Source organism: Aegilops tauschii, chromosome 3 (genome assembly GCF_002575655.3).
Source record: "Aegilops tauschii subsp. strangulata cultivar AL8/78 chromosome 3, Aet v6.0, whole genome shotgun sequence".
In the NCBI taxonomy this organism is placed as follows: domain Eukaryota; kingdom Viridiplantae; phylum Streptophyta; class Magnoliopsida; order Poales; family Poaceae; genus Aegilops; species Aegilops tauschii.
The window spans coordinates 341,092,719-341,111,401 of NC_053037.3; the positions used below are offsets into that span (position 1 = coordinate 341,092,719).

The window sequence follows — 18,683 nt, forward strand, 5'->3', positions numbered from 1 at the left end:
GCCTGTTCCGGAGGGCTAGCTTGTTCATCCTCCCGCTCGAGGTCTGGCTGGAGGGGATTATCGTCGTCTTCGGCACTATCCGGAGCGTTATTGTCTCTTGTGCCGGTATCGCTGCTTTTGCTATGGCGAGACTTAGAGCGGCGCCGCTGACATCGGTGCTTGGGTTGCTTCTTGGAGGGATTATCCTCCGTTGTCTTGTCGCCATCCCCTTCTTTGGGGGTGTCCACCATGTATATGTCATACGATGAGGTGGCAGTCCAGCGCCCTGTGGGCGGTGGTTCTTGTTCGTCTCCTGCATGGTCGTCCATACCGTCGATGTCTTCGGAGCCGAAGTCGAGCATGTCGGTTAAATCGTCGATAGTGGCTACTAAGTGGGTGGTGGGTGGGGCGCGAATTTCTTCGTTGTCCGCATCCCATTCTAGCCGGACATAGTTCGGCCAAGGGTCTCCTGACAGGGAGAGAGACTTCAACGAGTTTAGTACGTCGCCAAAAGGTGAGTGCTGAAAGATATCCGCGGAGGTAAACTCCATGATTGGTGCCCGGTCGGATTTGATGGGCACGGACACAAGCGGCTCGGAGTCCGTGGCCGGGGACGAATCCAACGGTTCGGCAACACGGGTCTCGTAGGAGGTAAGGTCAGTATTCGGCGCTATCGCCACTGAGTGTGCGGCTTCCGTGGCAGGGTCCATCCACCCGTCCACAGATGGCGCAATTTGTTCCGGATGGAGGGCCGGAGTAGTTGCAGGTGTGATCTCCCGAACACAGTCCGGTGGCAGAGCTAAATCATGCTCGTCGTGATTGTGCGGCGCACCTGACATGAGCTCGAATCCGTCGAAGATCAAGTCTCCGCGGATGTCGGCAGTATAGTTCAAGTTTCCAAACCTGACCTGACGGCCAGGAGCGTAGCTATCGATCTGCTCCAAATGGCCAAGCGAGTTAGCCCATAGTACGAAGCCGCCGAATACGAAGATCTGTCCGGGGAGGAAAACCTCACCCTGGATCGCATCGTTGCCATCGAGTTGTCCGATGATCGAAGGAGCCATCAAGCCTTATGGCGACGGCACAGTGGAACTCTCAATGAAAGCACCAATGTCGGTGTCAAAACCGGCGGATCTCGGGTAGGGGGTCCCGAACTGTGCGTCTAAGGCGGATGATAACAGGAGGCGGGGGACACAATGTTTACCCAGGTTCGGGCCCTCTCTATGGAGATAATACCCTACTTCCTGCTTGATTGATCTTGATGATATGAGTATTACAAGAGTTGATCTACCACGAGATCGTAGAGGTTAAACCCTAGAAGCTAGCCTATAGTATGATTGTTGTCGTCCTACGGACTAAACCCTCCGGTTTATATAGACACCGGAGGGGGCTAGGGTTACACAGAGTCGGTTACAAGGGAGGAAATCTACATATCCGTGTCGCCAAGCTTGCCTTCCACGCCAAGGAGAGTCCCATCTGGACACGGGACGAAGTCTTCAATCTTGTATCTTCATATTCCAACAGTCCAGCCAAAGGATATAGCCCGGCTGTCCGAGGACCCCCTAATCCAGGACTCCCTCACCTGCTCCATTCCCGCTTCCATTCTTGGGGCCATTGTGGTTATGGGAACTTCCTCCATTGTGGGTGTGGCCTCCATGGTTATGGATAAGTCCTCCCGAGTTCGGGGTGAAACGAGGCTTCTGCTGCGCTCCAGAATTGTACTTTCCTTGTCCATACTTCCTCTTGCGGCTCTCAATCTGCTGCTGCTTCCCTTCAATCATAAGAGCCTTGTCTACCAACTCCTGGTAGTTGTTAAATGTTGCCACCATCAACTGCATGCTCATCTCATCTTTAGCCCTTCCATAAACTTATCCTGCTTTGCGGCATCTGTGGCCACATCATCAGGGGCATAACGAGATAGCTTACTAAACTCATCTACGTACTGAGCCACAGTACGATTTCCCTGGCGTAAGTTGCGAAACTCACGCTTCTTAATGCTCATAGCTCCAGTTGAGACATGAGATGTGCGGAATGCTTGCTGAAACTGATCCCAAGTGACATTGGCTATGGGAAAAGTGGCTATGTAATTCTCCCACCATGAGGATGCTGGTCCATCCAACTGATGTGCGGCAAAACGCACTTTCTCTGCATCCGTGCAACCTGCGGTGGTCAACTCCCTTCCAATCCTGCATAGCCAGTCATTCGCAACTATTGGCTCGGTGCTACTGGAAAACACCGGCGGCTGTAACCTCAAAAAACGGGCTAAGTTGTCAACTAGAGGAGGGTTGTTGTTGTTGTTGTTGCCTTGGTTCTGGACTAATATCTGCATCAAGGCATTCTGCTGCTGGATCAACTGAGTGATCTCCGGTGGGAAGACAAATCCGGTGTCACGTCTCGGAGGCATCTGATGGGTTTAGAGGGAAGAGAGTAGAATAGAAATTAGGTCTAGTGAGAAAACACTACCCATATGCACATGAGACAAACACAATCATATCACTCAATCAATCAAGCAAGGGCATACAATCGGTCTAGAACTATCGATAAAAGTGCAAAGACTACTGCTATGTACAGGGGGAATACTACTAGTCATATGGTGGTCATCTAGAAATATTGATCGGTGGAAGACTTCATGATATCTGCTCCAGCTTCGTCTTCATAATCATCATCACTATCGTCAGGGTCGGAGTCGGTGTCGTCGATGATGATGTAGTTTTCGGAATGAATCTCCTTGGGTTCATCGTCTTCTCCTCCCGGCGCAGGGTCTCCCATAAAAACTCCTAGTTTCCTTGTCAGGTCGTCATTCTTTTCCACTAGTACGACGATTTCCTCCTCATAATCGTCGCGAGTAGCCTTGAGCTCCTCTTCTAGCTCGGTGATCCTAGTCATCGCCTTCTTCAGATCCATCATGCCTGCGCACATCTGGTTCTCCTGGCGTCGAATGTGCTGGTTTAGCTCCTGGATGAATGCTGCAATGGACCTGTCCCTCCTGGTGCTGACTATCTCCCACTGCTCATCTCGGCGCCCACATATCTGGTAGATAGTATCCTTGAGATCCTTGTGGTAAACTTCGCCAATGCGCCCCATGGCGATGTGAGCTGCCATGCTCTTTCCTAGACTCCAGGTGGGTGCGTCAAGGGAAAACTCTATGGGCTCCGTAACTGGCGTGAATGTCCTTCCTGGAACTTGAACTTGAATCATCCAGCGCTCCTCTTCGGGTAAAGTGGCGTAGTAGGTCCCGGCGAAGCTTGGTATTCCAATATTCAGGTATCTAGTGGCTTCCTTCAGGTGTCGTCCAAAGGGGGTGTCTTCATCCGGTTGTGCAAACTTGTTCCTCGAGTCCGCCATCCTAAAGAGTAGAAAATGGAGAGGAGTCAGAAATGAGTAGAGAAAGGTGACCTATGGCTTTTCCTAGTGGTCGTGTCCTACACTCAGCGTGTGCTCTGATACCATCTAGTAGCGACCCGACCTCAAACGGTGAAGTCTCTGTGCTTCAGTGTCATCCCTGGATCGGTAATGCTGACACACACAGTACTCGAAGGATTTATAACAGAGTAGCAATCACACACGTATTACATCGAATGTCTCAAAACAGAACTTATTACAATAAATAAGGCTTAAGGCCATCTAACACGATAACAGCAGAAGGCTTGGAAGGTAAAGTGAGTCCATCAACTCCAACGGCATAGCAGAGTGCATGACAACGACCTATCGTACCTTTACTCGTCGTCTGAAAAGTCTGCAACATAATACGTTGCAGCCCGAAAACGAAGATGAAGAAACTTTTTTTCCTCCCGGCCAAGGGACAGTATAAGGCTCACGTGAATGCGAAGAAGGCCCGTAGTCGTGACAAGTCCATCATGAGTCAGGTTGGCCTCACCGTTTCAGATGGCTCCGAGGACAAGATCACTAATGAGGAGTCTCGGGTCAGAGTGCACTGCCCGTGGACCGATTCTGATGAGGGCACTGGGGGCCCTACACCTGCTGCAGAGGAGTTTGAGGTGGATGAGTATGATTGGTGATGTCTTGGAGTGTTGCTACCACCTTCGTTCTTAGGTGTACTCTCTGCCCTTTTGGTGTCTCGATGCTAAAGGGGGAGAGAGTTTAGGGATTTGTAGTGTGTCGTGAGTCAAGTGTGGTTCTCTTATTTGCCGTTGCTTTCCTCGCTCGAACTCTTTCGTTTGCTCTGGTTTGTGTCTGTCCTGTGTGTTTGAGACCATATGGTATGAGACATATGCGCTACCCTCTCCTTATTTATTACATCGAGTACTTTAATATTGTATGAGATATATTCTATGTTATGCCCTTATCCTTATGCTCACATGCTATTACTTGTCTGCTCCTAAATTATTATGTTTTGCAAGTATGCTTGGTCTATAAAACATAGGGCGAGTGTGGATCCTAAATGTGTGCACTTTGCATTCCAAAGCACATCTAAAGTGGTGCACACATCTAGGGGGAGCCCATCTATATTTTGTACATCTGTGGGTTTGCACGCCTCATTGCTACATATTTAGTGCAAATCCCATGTTGTCATCAATCACCAAAAAGGGGGAGGTTGTTAGGGCATATTTCTCCCTAAGTAGTTTTGGTGATTGATGACAATGTGTTTGCGGACTAATCATGTGCATTGAGCATTTCAGACTATCAAGCATATGGCACAAGAGGATTCGTGCCCCTCAGAGTTTCAAGTGAAGACGGTTTTCTTTCTTGCGTTTCTTTTTGGTGGACTTGAGTTGTAGGGAAAACCGTACTATCAAGAGGGGGTCCGCTTCGGAAAGGTTTGGGTGGAATCAACACGTACACACTCATATTGCAACCATTGCCACTTTCCGCTTCCTTGGAGTTATCCATCTTAAGTGGTGGGGAGCTGCAAACGGCAGTACCGTGGGCAGTAGCGGTAGTACTGCTTCTAGTCCCGCTCGTGGCTGGGGTCTTGATTTTTCCTCTCGGGTTTTAGGTAATTCCTCTGTGCCTCTACCGTGCTACCATTTGACCTAGGAAGACAAGCGAAAGTAGGAGCGGTAGTAGAGGCGGTAGTACCACCTATAGGCAGTAGTACCACCCCTAACACCGCTGCTACTACGGCCCAGTACTCTGTTCTCCCCTGCTTTCCTCTTTCTCCTTGGCTTCCTGTAGTAAGCGGTAGCACCGCTCGTGGAGCGGTAGTACCGCTTGTTGATACGTCTCCAACGTATCTATAATTTATGAAGTATTCATGTTGTTATATTATCATTATTGGATGTTTTACAATCATTTTATAGCAACTTTATATATTTTTTGGGACTAACCTATTGACATAGTGCCCAGTGCCAGTTGCTGTTTTTTACTTCCCAGGAAATCAATATCAAATGGAGTCCAAACATAGCGAAAAATTTTGGAGATTTTTTTGGACCAGATGACCCAAGATGGGCTAAAAAGTACCGGAGAGGAGGCCCTAGGTGGGCACAACCCACCTGGGCGCGCCCAGGCGCGGCCAGGGGTGTTGTGCCCCCCTCGGTGACCTCCCGCACCGCCTCTTCGCCCTATAAATTGCCAAATATTCCAAAAACCCTCGGGGTAACCCTAGATCGGAAGTTCCGCCGCCGCAAGCCTCTGTAGCCACGAAAAACCAATCTAGACCCCATTCCGGCACCATGCCGGAGGGGGAGATCATCATCGGAGGCCATCTTCATCATCCCTATGGTCTCCATGATGAGGAGGAAGTAGTCCACCCTCGGGGCTGATGGTTTGTACGAGAAGCTATGTGTTTAATATCTCTCTCTCTCTTTCTCTCGTGTTCTTGAGTTGGCACAATCTTGATGTATCACAGGCTTTGTTAATATAGTTGGATCATATGGTGTTTTCCCCTCTCTATCTTTTTGTCATGAATTGAGTTTTACCTTTGAGATTTCGTTTTATCAGATTGAATACTTTTATGGATTTGAGAACACTTTATGTATGTCTTGCTATGAATACCCGTGGTGACAATGGGGTATCATATTGATTCACTTGATATATGTTTGGGCACTCAACTCGCGGATTCCCGAGGTGACATTGGGGTAATCTATGCATAGGGGTTGATGCACGTTCTTGTCTTTGTTTCTCCGATAGAAATCTTGGGGCACTCTTTGAGGTTCTTTGTGTTGGATTGAGTATTATGAATATGAAATTGTTTGATGCATATCGTATAATCAACTCGCGGATACTCGCGGTGACATTGGAGTATCTAGGTGACATTAGAGTTGGTTGATGTGTATCATATGGTGTTATTTTAGTACGAACTCTTGGTTAGATCAATCGGAAAGAATATCTTGGTGTTATTTTAGTATGAAATCTAGGATAGATTGATCGAAAAGAATAGCTTTGAGGTGGTTTCGTACCCTACAAACAATTTCGTCTTATGTTCTCCGCTAGATAAGAACTTTGGAGTGATTCTTCGTCGCACGTTGAGGGATGGTTATATGATCCAATTAGATTATCATTGTTGAGACATTCACTAGCAAAAGTATGGACCCTAGGCCTCATTTTTGAGCATTGCAATACCATTTGTGCTCCGTTTTATCAATTGCTACCTTGCTGTTTTTATTGTTACTATTACAAAAATCAATATCTACTATCATTAATACACTTGTATCACCATCTCTTTGCCAAACTAGTGCACCTATACAATTTACCATTGTATTTGGTGTGTTGGGGACACAAGAGACTTTTTATTATTTGGTTGTAGGGCTGCTTGAGAGAGACCATCTTCATCCTGCGCCTCCCACGGTTGATAAACCTTAGGTCACCCACTTGAGGGAAAATTGTCAATGTCCTACAAAACTATGTGCTTGGAGGCCCAACATATGTCTATGGGAATAAAGTTGCGTAGTAGACATCAAGCTCTTTCCTGGCGCCGTTGCCGGGGAGGTGAGTGCTTGAAGGTATATCTTTAGATCTTGCAATCAAATCTTTTAGTTTCTTGTTTTATCACTACATTGGTTTATAAAAGAAAACTACAAAAAATGGAATTGAGGTTGCATCATATTATTCATCTTTATAATGTCTTTCGTGAAAATGATGCAAAGGAAAATTGTGCTCAATTGATAGAAGAGGAATTCAATAAAATGTTTGGCATAAATGATGAGCATGATTGCAATGTTGTTAGTATGAATTCTTTGAATATCCAAAATGCTAATGATGATTGCACCAGTCATGACAAAAATGTTTCTTATAAGCATGTCAATTTTTGTGGAGTGGAAAGACTTTGTGAAGACGTGCCTTATAGAGAAGATAGACTTTGTAAGAAACATAAACATGATAGAACCAATTTTTTGCTCAAAGTGATAGATGAATTTGTTACAAAATTATGTTCTCTTTGTCCTATTACTTGTGAACTTTGCAATAAGGTTGGTCATCCTAATTTCCAATGTAAACTTTTTCATGATCAAATCATGGCCAAATATTTTAATGATTTGATCACCCTTGAACTTTATAATGAGCTTTTTCTATTTCTGGGGAGTGGAGAATTGACACATAAAAATAGTTAGTTTGAAGTATTCATTCTCACAGACGACATTGAAACTAATCTAAAAATATCTATATGTTTTGCATGGTAAATTGCAATGAGAATGCTTATATTGGCAATTATAGAAAGATGGGGAAACCAATAGAATATAAAAATGAATACTAATGAAAGGGTTAAGATTTCCAATTTCCCTCCTATTGTCTCTCATGATGAAATATGTGACGAGGAGGAGCTCCCTATTCAACCAATCTCATCAATAAGAAGCTCGAAAAAATTAATTAAACCCACACATGATGTGGTGAAGAAGAAGAAAAGAAGAAAGAATAGAGGTAAAAAGGTATCTCTCCGAAATAATGTTGCTCCTATTATTGTTGTGCCTCATGAAAATGAATCAAAAATAATCATGGAAGATGCACTTGATGATGATATTGCTTCTTTGTCTTATGGCACAATGTCCAAGAGCACTATTGATGATGATTTTGTTATGCCTATTGCTTGTTGTGATGATTATGATTGGGAAGATAATGATACTCCTTATAATCTTAAAAATCTTTTTGGCACCAACTTGGGAAATTATGATGATAACAATTGTTATACCATTGGTTCTATTCATAGTATTAATGATGAGAGTGATTATGCTTATGATATGCCAAGCCACAAGCTTGGGGATGTTATGTTTGATGAGAATGACATGTTTGAGAATTTATTTGCTGCAATTAATGTTTGTCCCAAGCTTGGGGATGCTATGCTTAATGAAGATGATCTTTTTAGTCCCCCTACTTTGAATGATCAAATTTGCTATGATGATTGCATGCCTCCTATTTATGATGATTGCAATATTTATGGAAGTGGGTTTGGAAGAGTGTAAACTTTAGATAATAATTATCCCACTATTTTGGAGGGTGTTGAATTTTATTATAATGACAAAGTGGATTTGGAGAGGTCATGACTTTATTTAGTAATGTTTCCACTATTTAGGAAAAGGTTTCAATTGACTATTATGAGAACAAAGTTGCTACTTATGATGATTATTGTGATGCTACTTATGTTATAAAAAGTAGTGGTAATTATTGTCATAATTTTGAATATCCTTTTACTGAACATTACTATTTTAATGTGGAAACAATTTATAGTATTCGAGTTTCATGTGATACTCCCACTATTATGAATGAGAATAAAATTGCTTATGTGGAGAAAAATTAAAATACTATGCTTGGGGATCATAAAAGGAATGCTTTGTGTGATAGTTATATTGATGAATCCATTCATGATGCTACTGGAAATTATTATGAGAGAGGAACTTGTGATTCATGATGCTCTCTTCATGTTTTAATTCTTTACTTTTACGTGAGCATCATTGAAATCATCATGCCTAGCTAAAAGGCATTAAAGGAAAGTGCTTGTTGGGAGACAACCCAATATTTCTACCTACTTTTTTTGTGTTCACATTGTTAGGATACCGTAGTAATCATATTTTATAGCTTTTTTCAATAAAGTGCCAAGTAAAGCCTTTGGGATAGTGTGGATGATAGTTGACTTGATTCTGTGCAAAAACAGAAACTTTTGCACTCAGTGCTGGAATTTTAGAAATTCAATGGAACGTGATTTTGATCTGATTTTTTTACAGATGATTTATATACAAATTACCTACATTCCTAATTTTTTAGAATTTTTGGAGTTACAGAAGTATGGTTGGAGTACAGATTACTACAGGTTGTTCTGTTTTTGACAGATTCTGTTTTCAATACATAGTTTGCTTGTTTCCTAGTTTCTATGGCTTATATTGCTCAATATAAATTGTGGAAATGATAAGGTACAGTAGGAATTGTGTGAGAACAGTTATGAATCTTGTCTTTGACTGTACCATAGTGAATGGTTTGCTCTTTATCATACTAACCTATCTCACGAAGTTCCGTTAAATTTTGTGTGATTGAAGTTTTCAAGTTTTGGGTGAGATATCGATATGAGGAGAATAAGGAGTGACAATATCCTAAGCTTGGGGATGCCCAAGGCATACCCAAGGTAATATTAAAGGAAGATCCAAGCAACTAAGCTTGGGGATGCCCGGAAGACATCCCCTCTTTCGTCTCCAACAATCTCGGTAACCTTACTTGAGGCTATATTTTTATTCGTCACATGATATCAGTTTTGCTTTGAGTGTCATTTTTTTGTTTTGATTTGCTAGCTGTTATGTAGAATAATGTTTTGTATCTTTTATTTCAATAAAAGTGGCAAGGATAGCCTTTACCATGCTTATTTTGCAAGTATATGAGTTGCTGTTTCAAAACAGAAAGTTTGTCGCTGTTGCAAAAATTCCCGAGAAAAGTCAGAATGTGATAAAATATTGAATTTTTTTCACAATAAGATATGACAAATTTCCTGCTGTTTGGTAAATTTTCAGAATGTTTTGAGTTAAATAAGTATGGATACTTCTTCATCCATTACAGACTGTCCTGTTTTGGCAGATTGCTGTTATGTTTGTGTTGTTTGGATATGTTTCCTTGTTTAATGATTCTATTTGAGGATAGAAGTATTAAATATGCAGAGGCATTTAGTATGTAATGTTCAATAATAATTCTAGTGATTTTCTACAGTAGAGAATGATAAGGTTTTGCATTCATTTATACTAACTTATCTCACGAGTTCTTGTTTAGTTTTGTGTGGATGAAGTTTTTAAGATTTAGGGAAACCATGATATAAAAGGAATTAAGGAGACGCAAAATCTCAAGCTTGGGGATGCCCAAGGCATCCCAAGATAATATTTCAAGAAGTCTCAAGCATCTAAGCTTGGGGATGCCCCAATAGGCATCCCACCTTTCTTCACCAACAACTATCGGCTAGTATCGGTTGAGCCTAAGTTTTTGCTTCTTCACATGATGTGTGCTTTTCTTAGAATGTCATTTTATTTTGTTTTGCTTGTTGTTTTAATAAAATACTTAGATCTGAAAGTTTTTAAATAAGAGAGAGTCCTCAATTAGCTACCCCTTTACTTAACTACTCGCTTGATCTTCAATTATATCTTTTTGGAGTAGTTTGTCATTTACTCTTGTGCTTCACTTATATCCTATGAGTAAATTGTGGAATTAATTGAATATCATGAAGTTGAAATTATATGTCCATATCATGCCTAGTAGTAGCTTCACATTGGGTTTAGAAAATAAAATCTTTTGAAGCTTGACAATCACAATATTGGTCATACAAGCAAATCATAAATGATTAGTATAAGGAAGAGAACTCTCACATGCAAATATATTATCTTGGAAATCTTCTATGATTGTGAATATCCATTAATTATTTTCAAACTTGAGCAAATTAGTTGAAGTTGGACAAGGAAGACAACGTAATGAGTTATGGTTGTGTATATTTGCATAGAAGTTATATTGCCATGGATCCTCCAGCATGTGGTGTTTGCCTAGGATCTTTTGCTAGCCAAAAATTCGTACTAAGTAGAGATACTACTTGTGCATCCAAAAACCCATAAACCTAGTTTCTTGCCATGAGTGTCCACCTTACCTACCTATGGATTGAATAAGATCCTTCAAGTAAGTTGTCATCGGTGCATAAAGCAATAAAAATTGCTCCTGAATATGTTTGATCTTTTATTGTAAGGGAAAATTGAGTGTTGTACGAACTTGTGATGGCAAAGTAATAAAAGTGACGGACTGCATAATAAAGGTTGCTATCATAAGGGGCAATATAACGTGACGTTCCTTTGCATTAAGAGCTTGGGCATCCAAATAAAAAGCGCATGACAATCTCTGCTTCCCTCTGCGAAGGGCCTATCTTTTACTTTTCAGTATTTACTTTTATGCAAGAGTCAATAGAATGCATTCTCATTTCAACCTCAATTATTCTCTAGTTGGCAAACATCATGTGGTGGGGAAAGATCTAGGCACATATGACCAGTCAAGTATATTTGATCATGATTTATTATTATTGACAATTTTCTCTATGTTAAATGAGTTGGGAGGTGAAACATTAAGCCCCTATCTTTCCCTATATTCAATGGATTCCATTTGTTCTAAGAATATGCTTTGAGTACTAGCAATCATAGAAGACTATATGATGATTGAGTATGTGGATCTCTTACTTAAAGTCTGTTGAATAAGTTGAATTGCAATTGTTTGGTGACTAAGAATATAGGTTGTTGGGTTTCAAGAGAATTCATTGTTTGAACCTTAACATGTGAATTGGTTGCTACTTTAGCATGAGAAGTTTTATGAGAAAGAATTGATGTTATGATGCTAGTAAAAGTGATTGAAATTATAACTAATCAAACTTATGCACTTTGCTAGCATTCACACTTCATAAATTATTTCTTTTATCATTTACTTACTCGAGGACAAGTAGGAATTAAGCTTGGGGATGCTGATACGTCTCCAACGTATCTATAATTTTTGAAGTATTCATGTTGTTATATTAACATTCTTGGATGTTTTACAATCATTCTATACCAACTTTATATCATTTTTTGGGACTAACCTATTGACATAGTGCCCACTGCCAGTTGTTGTTTTTTGCTTGTTTTTTACTTCATGGGAAATCAATATCAAACGGAGTCCAAACACAGCGAATTTTTTTGGAGAATTTTTTTGGACCAGATTACCCAGGATGGGCTAAAAAAGTACCAGAGGGGAGGCCTGAGGTGGGCACAACCTACCTGGCCGCGCCCAGGAGCCCAGGCGCGCCTAGAGGGTTGTGCCCCCACGGTGATCTTCCGCACCGCCTCTTCGCCTTACAAATTGCCAAATATTCGAAAACCCTCAGGGTAACCCTAGATCAAAAGTTTCGTCGCCGCAAGCCTCTGTAGCCACGAAAACCAATCTAGACCCTGTTTCGGCACCCTGCCGGAAGGGGAGATCAGCATTGGAGGCCATCTTCATCATCCCTATGGTCTCCATGATGAGGAGGGAGTAGTCCACCCTCGGGGCTGAGGGTTTGTACCAGTAGCTATGTGTTTAATCTCTCTCTCTCTCTCTCTCTCGTGTTCTTGAGTTGGCACGATCTTGATGTATCACGGGCTTTGTTAATATAGTTGGATCATATGGTGTTTTCCTCTCTCTATCTTGTTGTGATGAACTGAGTTTTCCCTTTGAGGTTTCATTTTATCGGATTGAATACTCTTATGGATTTGAGAACACTATGTATGTCTTGCTATGAATACCCGTGGTGACAATGGGGTATCATATTGATTCACTTGATATATGTTTTGGCACTCAACTTGCGGATTCCCGAGGTGACATTGGGGTAATCTATGCATAGGGGTTGATGCACGTTCTTGTCTTTGTTTCTCTGATAGAAATCTTGGGGCACTCTCTGAGGTTCTTTGTGTTGGATTGAGTATTATGAATTTGAAATTGTTTGATGCATATCGTATAATCAACTCACAGATACTCACGGTGACATTGGAGTATCTAGGTGACATTAGAGTTGGTTGATGTGTATCATATGGTGTTATTTTAGTACGAACTCTTGGTTCGATCGATCGGAAAGAATAGCTTGGTGTTATTTTAGTACAAACTCTAGGATAGATTGATCGGAAAGAATAGCTTTGAGATGGTTTCATACCCTACAAACAATTTCATCTTATGTTCTCCGCTAGATAATAACGTTGGAGTGATTCTTCATCGCACGTTGAGGGATGGTTATATGATCCAATTAGATTAGCATTGTTGAGAGATTGCACTAGCGAAAGTACGGACCCTAGGCCTCATTTTCAAGCATTGCAATATCGTTTGTGCTCCGTTTTATCAATTGCTACCTTGCTATTTTTTATTGTTACTATTACAAAATCAATATCTACTATCATTACTACACTTATATCACTATCTCTTCGCCAAACTAGTGCACCTATACAATTTACCATTGTATTTGGTGTGTTGGGGACACAAGAGATTTTTTATTATTTGGTTGCAGGGTTGCTTGAGAGAGACCATCTTCATCCTACGCCTCCCATGGATTGATAAACCTTAGGTCATCCACTTGAGGGAAAATTGCTACTGTCCTACAAAACTCTATGCTTGGAGGCCCAACACGTGTCTACAAGAATAACCGTGCGTAGTAGACATCACTTGTGTGCGGGCTGAGGAGAGCATAACGGTTGGATTTGTTCCCCACTATAAAAGGGGGTCTTCTTCTCCAAGAAGATTTACCTCATCCTCCCCCAAACTCCATTGTTGCTCCAAAGCTCATTTTCGCCCGATCTCTCTCCCTAGCCAATCAAACTTGCTGATTTTCTAGCGATTGGTGGAGAAGGCCCCGATCTACACTTCCACAAAGAGAAATTTGATTCCCCCCACTAATCCCTTGCGGATCTTGTTACTCTTAGGTGTCTGAGCACCCTAGGCGGTTAAGGTCACCTCAGAGCCACATTCCATCGTGGTGAAGCTTCGTGGTGTTGTTGGGAGCCTCCAATTAAGTTGTGGAGATTGCCCCAACCTTGTTTTAAAGGTTCGGTCGCCGCCTTCAAGGGCACCACTAGCGGAATCAGTTAACGACGCGTATTGTATTTGGACTCGTGAATGATACTTTCGGCCTATTTAGCGCCCATTCTCTCTCCAGGCCCATCGGTGGGCCATGGTGATCTTGGCTCATAAAGGCCCATGTATGGACTCTCTAGTTAGGTCCCACAAAGTGGCCTGGCCGAAAAAGGCCCATGCATGGTCACGCCCGTAAAATGACCGACGTATGGTCATGTCCGTTAACGGGCCGCATATGGCTAGACCCGGTAACAACACATGTAGGGTGTGCTTCGTTAACGGGCAACACATGGATCGTTGGTTAAGCTACATAATGGAATAGATTATCTTACAAAATGCAAGTTATTACATGATACAAATCTTAACTTTTCCTCATGTGGTTGTTCCTCCGCCTACTGCACCTTTGCTCGTGAGCGTGGACAATGGGGGCAGTGCTGCCGCGCTGGGGATGATGAGGACGAGCTCCGCCGTGGCTGGAGACGATGGAAAGGACAAAGAAAAAGATCGCCAGATCTTGCTCAAATTTGTCGGCTAGAGATCGGCGGGGCTGCGGGGTGTCGGCGATGACGTGCGGTGGTCGGTAGAGGCAATGTCATCAGCACCAGAGTGGATGCGGCTGAGAGAGGGAGCGGTGGGCAAGGATGATGAAGAAAAAAATATACTCATCGTGGCCATAGAGGAGTAAATATAAGGTGTGGAATGGTTTGAGGAGTAAAATTTTATTCCTTCAAAGGATATAAGGGGTCGATTAGGGACGATTTAAATTTTGTTTTTGCAAGCATCTAGCGGGTGCCCGTTGGCCTGCTAGCGCTTCTAGAGTGGCCGATTCAAAAAGGAAATATTTTGGCGAGAGGGGCGATTTGGTGCCCGTGCTCAGCTGAGCCCGATATCTGCGCCTTTGATTCTGGAATCGGGATGCGAGAAAGCGGTCTGACACAGCTGGCGTCGTAGTTTAGAAAATGAGGCGAGACGTGCAATACGGGATGGAACAGTGCAGCGTACGTGGGACCGATAGACGCGGAGGGGTCACGGAGACGTGTGTGGTGTCTGGCCCGTGGACTAGATCGTTGGACGTTTTCCCGTGCCGTGGACCAGGTACGAGGAACAGGACGGTCGGGTAAAAGATGAGCCGTCTATGCATGACGATCGGGTCACGCGTGGCAAAAAAAACACCGATCGAACCGAGAGTGGTGTGGTTCATTCTGGAAACCCTTGCCGGTGCCCTCACCTGGTACCCATCACACACGCCCCGCCCACTTTGCGTCGGCGGCTAAAAGAAATCCCCCGGCTGCGCACGACCTGCGCCGGCGGTGAGTCGGCTGGAACATGGGGGAAGCTGGAGTTCCTCCTGGATGCTGTGGCAGGTTTGTCACCGCAGATCTGCAAAGCTTTTGAGCGATTTGTTTGTATGGCAACTGACTGGCCATGGCCGCCGGCGCTGCCATCGATTTCTCAGATTTCCACTTCAGGAGGAGTTCGCCCCAGCCATGAGCACCCAGATCCGGTTTCTCTAGCATTGTTGTCGAACCCCAGATCAGAAGTTGCCGCCCCGCGGATTCGAACGCTGGCTCTGGTTGTGGTCAGCAGCTCGGCGGCGAAGTCAATGGAAGTGCACGAGCTGGGTTTCAGCGACGACCAGACTCTTCCCCGTCGAGGTCTGCGCAGTCTACTGACAGAATCAACCCTCAGGCACCAGGGTGGACGTAAAGGTACGAAAAATCATAATTCTATGGATATAGGGGTTCGTTTTGTGTGTGAAGTAGCTGAACATTGTTGCGCGCTCAACAGTTATTCAGTCACAAATTAGCTCAGATCTCATGGGGTCGCAAAAGAACACATAAAGAAATAGATATTTGGGAATCTGAAACTTGAGCGATGAACCACACCCTGATTGCATACGTGAATGAATAACTCAATGCTTATTGCTGTGTATACTTGTATACATACCCAATGAAATGTAAAACCTATCAATGATGTTGGCCGTGGATTTGCAGATTAAAGCTGGGAAGTATGCCACCGGACCGGACACCATCCGCTTCGCGAATGAGCACAATGGACCAGTCGATTCGCAAGTACGCGGAGGAGTCAACAAAAAGTGTGATAAGGCCCGAACTAGGACTGATATTTGATTCATTGAGTGAAGCATATGACTTCTACAACCTGTATCCATGGGAGATTGGCTTTGGCATTAGATACGGCAAGAGCCGATTGAACGCACAGAGGACAAAATGCATGCAGGAGATCGTTTGCAGATGCTCGGTGAGTGGTTTTTCCCTCATTCTTTTTAATTTTTCTTGTCTTGGATGACTCTTTTCTGTTACATGAATTTTTAATAATTTTAGTAGTGAGGAAGCGATTGACCATATGGTTTATCAGTGAACGTACAGGGCAAGTTGGAGGCAGAGAACAGTAGATCATGTAGATGTGAGTGCCCAGCCTTGATTAGGTTGCGAGCAGTAGACAACAGTTGGTACATCACAGAGCACATCGCAAGCGTGAAGAAAGCTATGTAGAGAAAAGGACGATGATCGCAAGTAACTTCATACTCCAGTTTGTTAGTTAAGAGTCGGCTATGTTTCATCCGAACTAGGAATTTTCTTACCATTATTGACTTATTAACAGGAGAAAAAATATAAATGGTGTTACAGGGTGGAGGTGTGCGGAGAACCAATTTGGCAATAGAATATCATGCAAGTAAAATATACATGAGGGCCATGTTTGAAGAATTCAGTCGCCTATTAATTGAAGCGACATCATACAATGTCACAGAAAAGGAGAAGATGAGGAAGTATGTAACCGTTCACAACAATGCAGCAAAAAGGGAAAAATGGAGCAGGGTTCAGTATGAGGTGAACATAAATGAAGACCAAACAGAGTACACGTGTGAATGTGGTCAGTTCAAGCACACTGGAATGTTGTGCAGCCATGTTTTGAGGGTAAAATTCCGTTAACATTTCTCGGTTCATTTGTAAAAAAAATAGTGCCATCGTGCAAGGAAAATGTAAGTGTTTTCGTGATGATTCAGGTCATGGAGATACTTCATATGGAGGAGAAACCTGCCAAGCATATATTGAAGCGGTGGACCAAAGACACGAGGGACATACTTCCCCAACATCTGGTTCAGTACCAGAAAGATAATCCAGTTAACATGTCATTCACATGCAGACATCCAACCCTTTTCCTGAAAGCAATGGAGGTAGTGAGGCTGGGTGATTCTAGTGCAGAAGCATTTGATCATTTGATCACATATTTGGTGGACTTGAAGCTCTCTTGGTGAGTGGCACACCTTTCGCGGGGAGAAGGTATGGTCTGGGTTTTGAGGACAACATGGGTGAATTAGCTCCCGGCACATTACCTGGCAATGGAGAGATTGCATATGTTGGCGCCGAACGTGTTGATAAAGTCAACAGCACTGCAAACTCTGGGAGTGTCAATGCTCTCCATGGCCTATCAGCTCCAGATAAGCAAAGGGGGGTCAGTAAACTGACAAATAGCAGGGAGAAGCCACCATACGAGGGTCTGAGTAAGCGAGCCAGATTCTGCAGCATATGTCGGCGTGCGGGGCACAAACGGACCACTTGCGCCGAAAGAGGAGATGCACCGAAAAAGCCACGGAAGCCCGGGAGATGTAAGAAGTGTGGTATGGAAGGCCACCGCCGTACCACGTGCACAAGGTCTAAAATGATGTTCCAAGAGTATGGGCGTTGTTGAAAACTGAAGTCTGAAATTTAGATTTGTAATCTGTACTAAAATGTCTTCAAAGGATTTTCTAGTGTGCTTCTATGAGCATTGCTCCATACTTGTTCCTCTATTTCATGAGGACTATGATGTTTGTTGTAATAAGAAATGGTCAGTTTTAATATGATGTTCCTCGACGCTTTTCAGAGTATTTTCTAGTGTGCGAATAAGATGGTTAATGGTCAGTTGTAATATGATGTTTGTTTAAACTGTAGACTGCATGTATTTGCTTCACCGATTTGGATGCTTCAGGCTTTTTACTGAATCTTTTTTGTGCTAGAATCATTCAGGTAGGGGTACCATTTGAGTAGGGCTGGGCGTTCGATTAATATGGTTATTACGGTTCGGTTTATTCGGTTTTTTATAATTTCGGTTTTGAAGAAATGGCAACCGAAATAATCACACAGAAATTAGCCACCGAACCATATTAACCATAATATATCGGTTCGGTTTATTCGGTTAACCGGAAAACTGAAGTACATGCACCAATCAAAGCCACGCCTTATGAGTGGCTATTTGCATTGCACAAACTACAAATAATAATGACAAGAGCTAGCAACCTTACCACAAAATATGATAGTCAAAATGTCACATCATTGGGTGTAATGATAGTATAAATGGATAGTGAACAAAGTCTCACGTACGGACATATAACAAATAGTCTTAGTTATGTAGCAGCAAAAGCAAATAGCATAGTTCTTATTTTCTCACACACAAGTGGAGGGAAATCAAACAAAAGGCTATCAAATAGCTGACTGGTGACAAAAACATTAATAAATGGGACTTCATCACAGGAACAAGACTTCAAGATCTCAGATCTGCAGTACTACTTCCATGTCTTCATACTGCACAAGATCCATGGATAGAAGTTGTATAAATACTTGCTGATACACTAGCTCGTGACAGCCGTTTCATACAAAACAATATTAAAATATTCCTAGTAGTAGTAGATCAATCTAATCACTTGCATGGAGTCACGTTACGTAGTGTACTAGCTAATT

The 18,683-nt window shown here is 42.8% G+C and overlaps 1 long non-coding RNA gene across 4 annotated transcripts; it reads left to right on the forward strand.

Annotated features, from left to right (window-relative positions):
• The first annotated feature begins 15,070 nt into the window (after positions 1 to 15,070).
• LOC109783209 (uncharacterized) lies at positions 15,071 to 17,833 on the forward strand. Of its 4 annotated transcripts, none has more exons than XR_002237654.4 (6): positions 15,071 to 15,308; positions 15,401 to 15,653; positions 15,939 to 16,203; positions 16,321 to 16,502; positions 16,593 to 16,880; positions 16,970 to 17,833. It is a non-coding gene; the product is annotated as an uncharacterized lncRNA (long non-coding RNA). The 4 variants fall into 4 exon arrangements; XR_002237653.4 differs by having other exon boundaries at positions 16,321 to 16,478; XR_012204999.1 differs by having other exon boundaries at positions 16,332 to 16,502.
• The last annotated feature ends 850 nt before the right edge of the window (positions 17,834 to 18,683 follow it).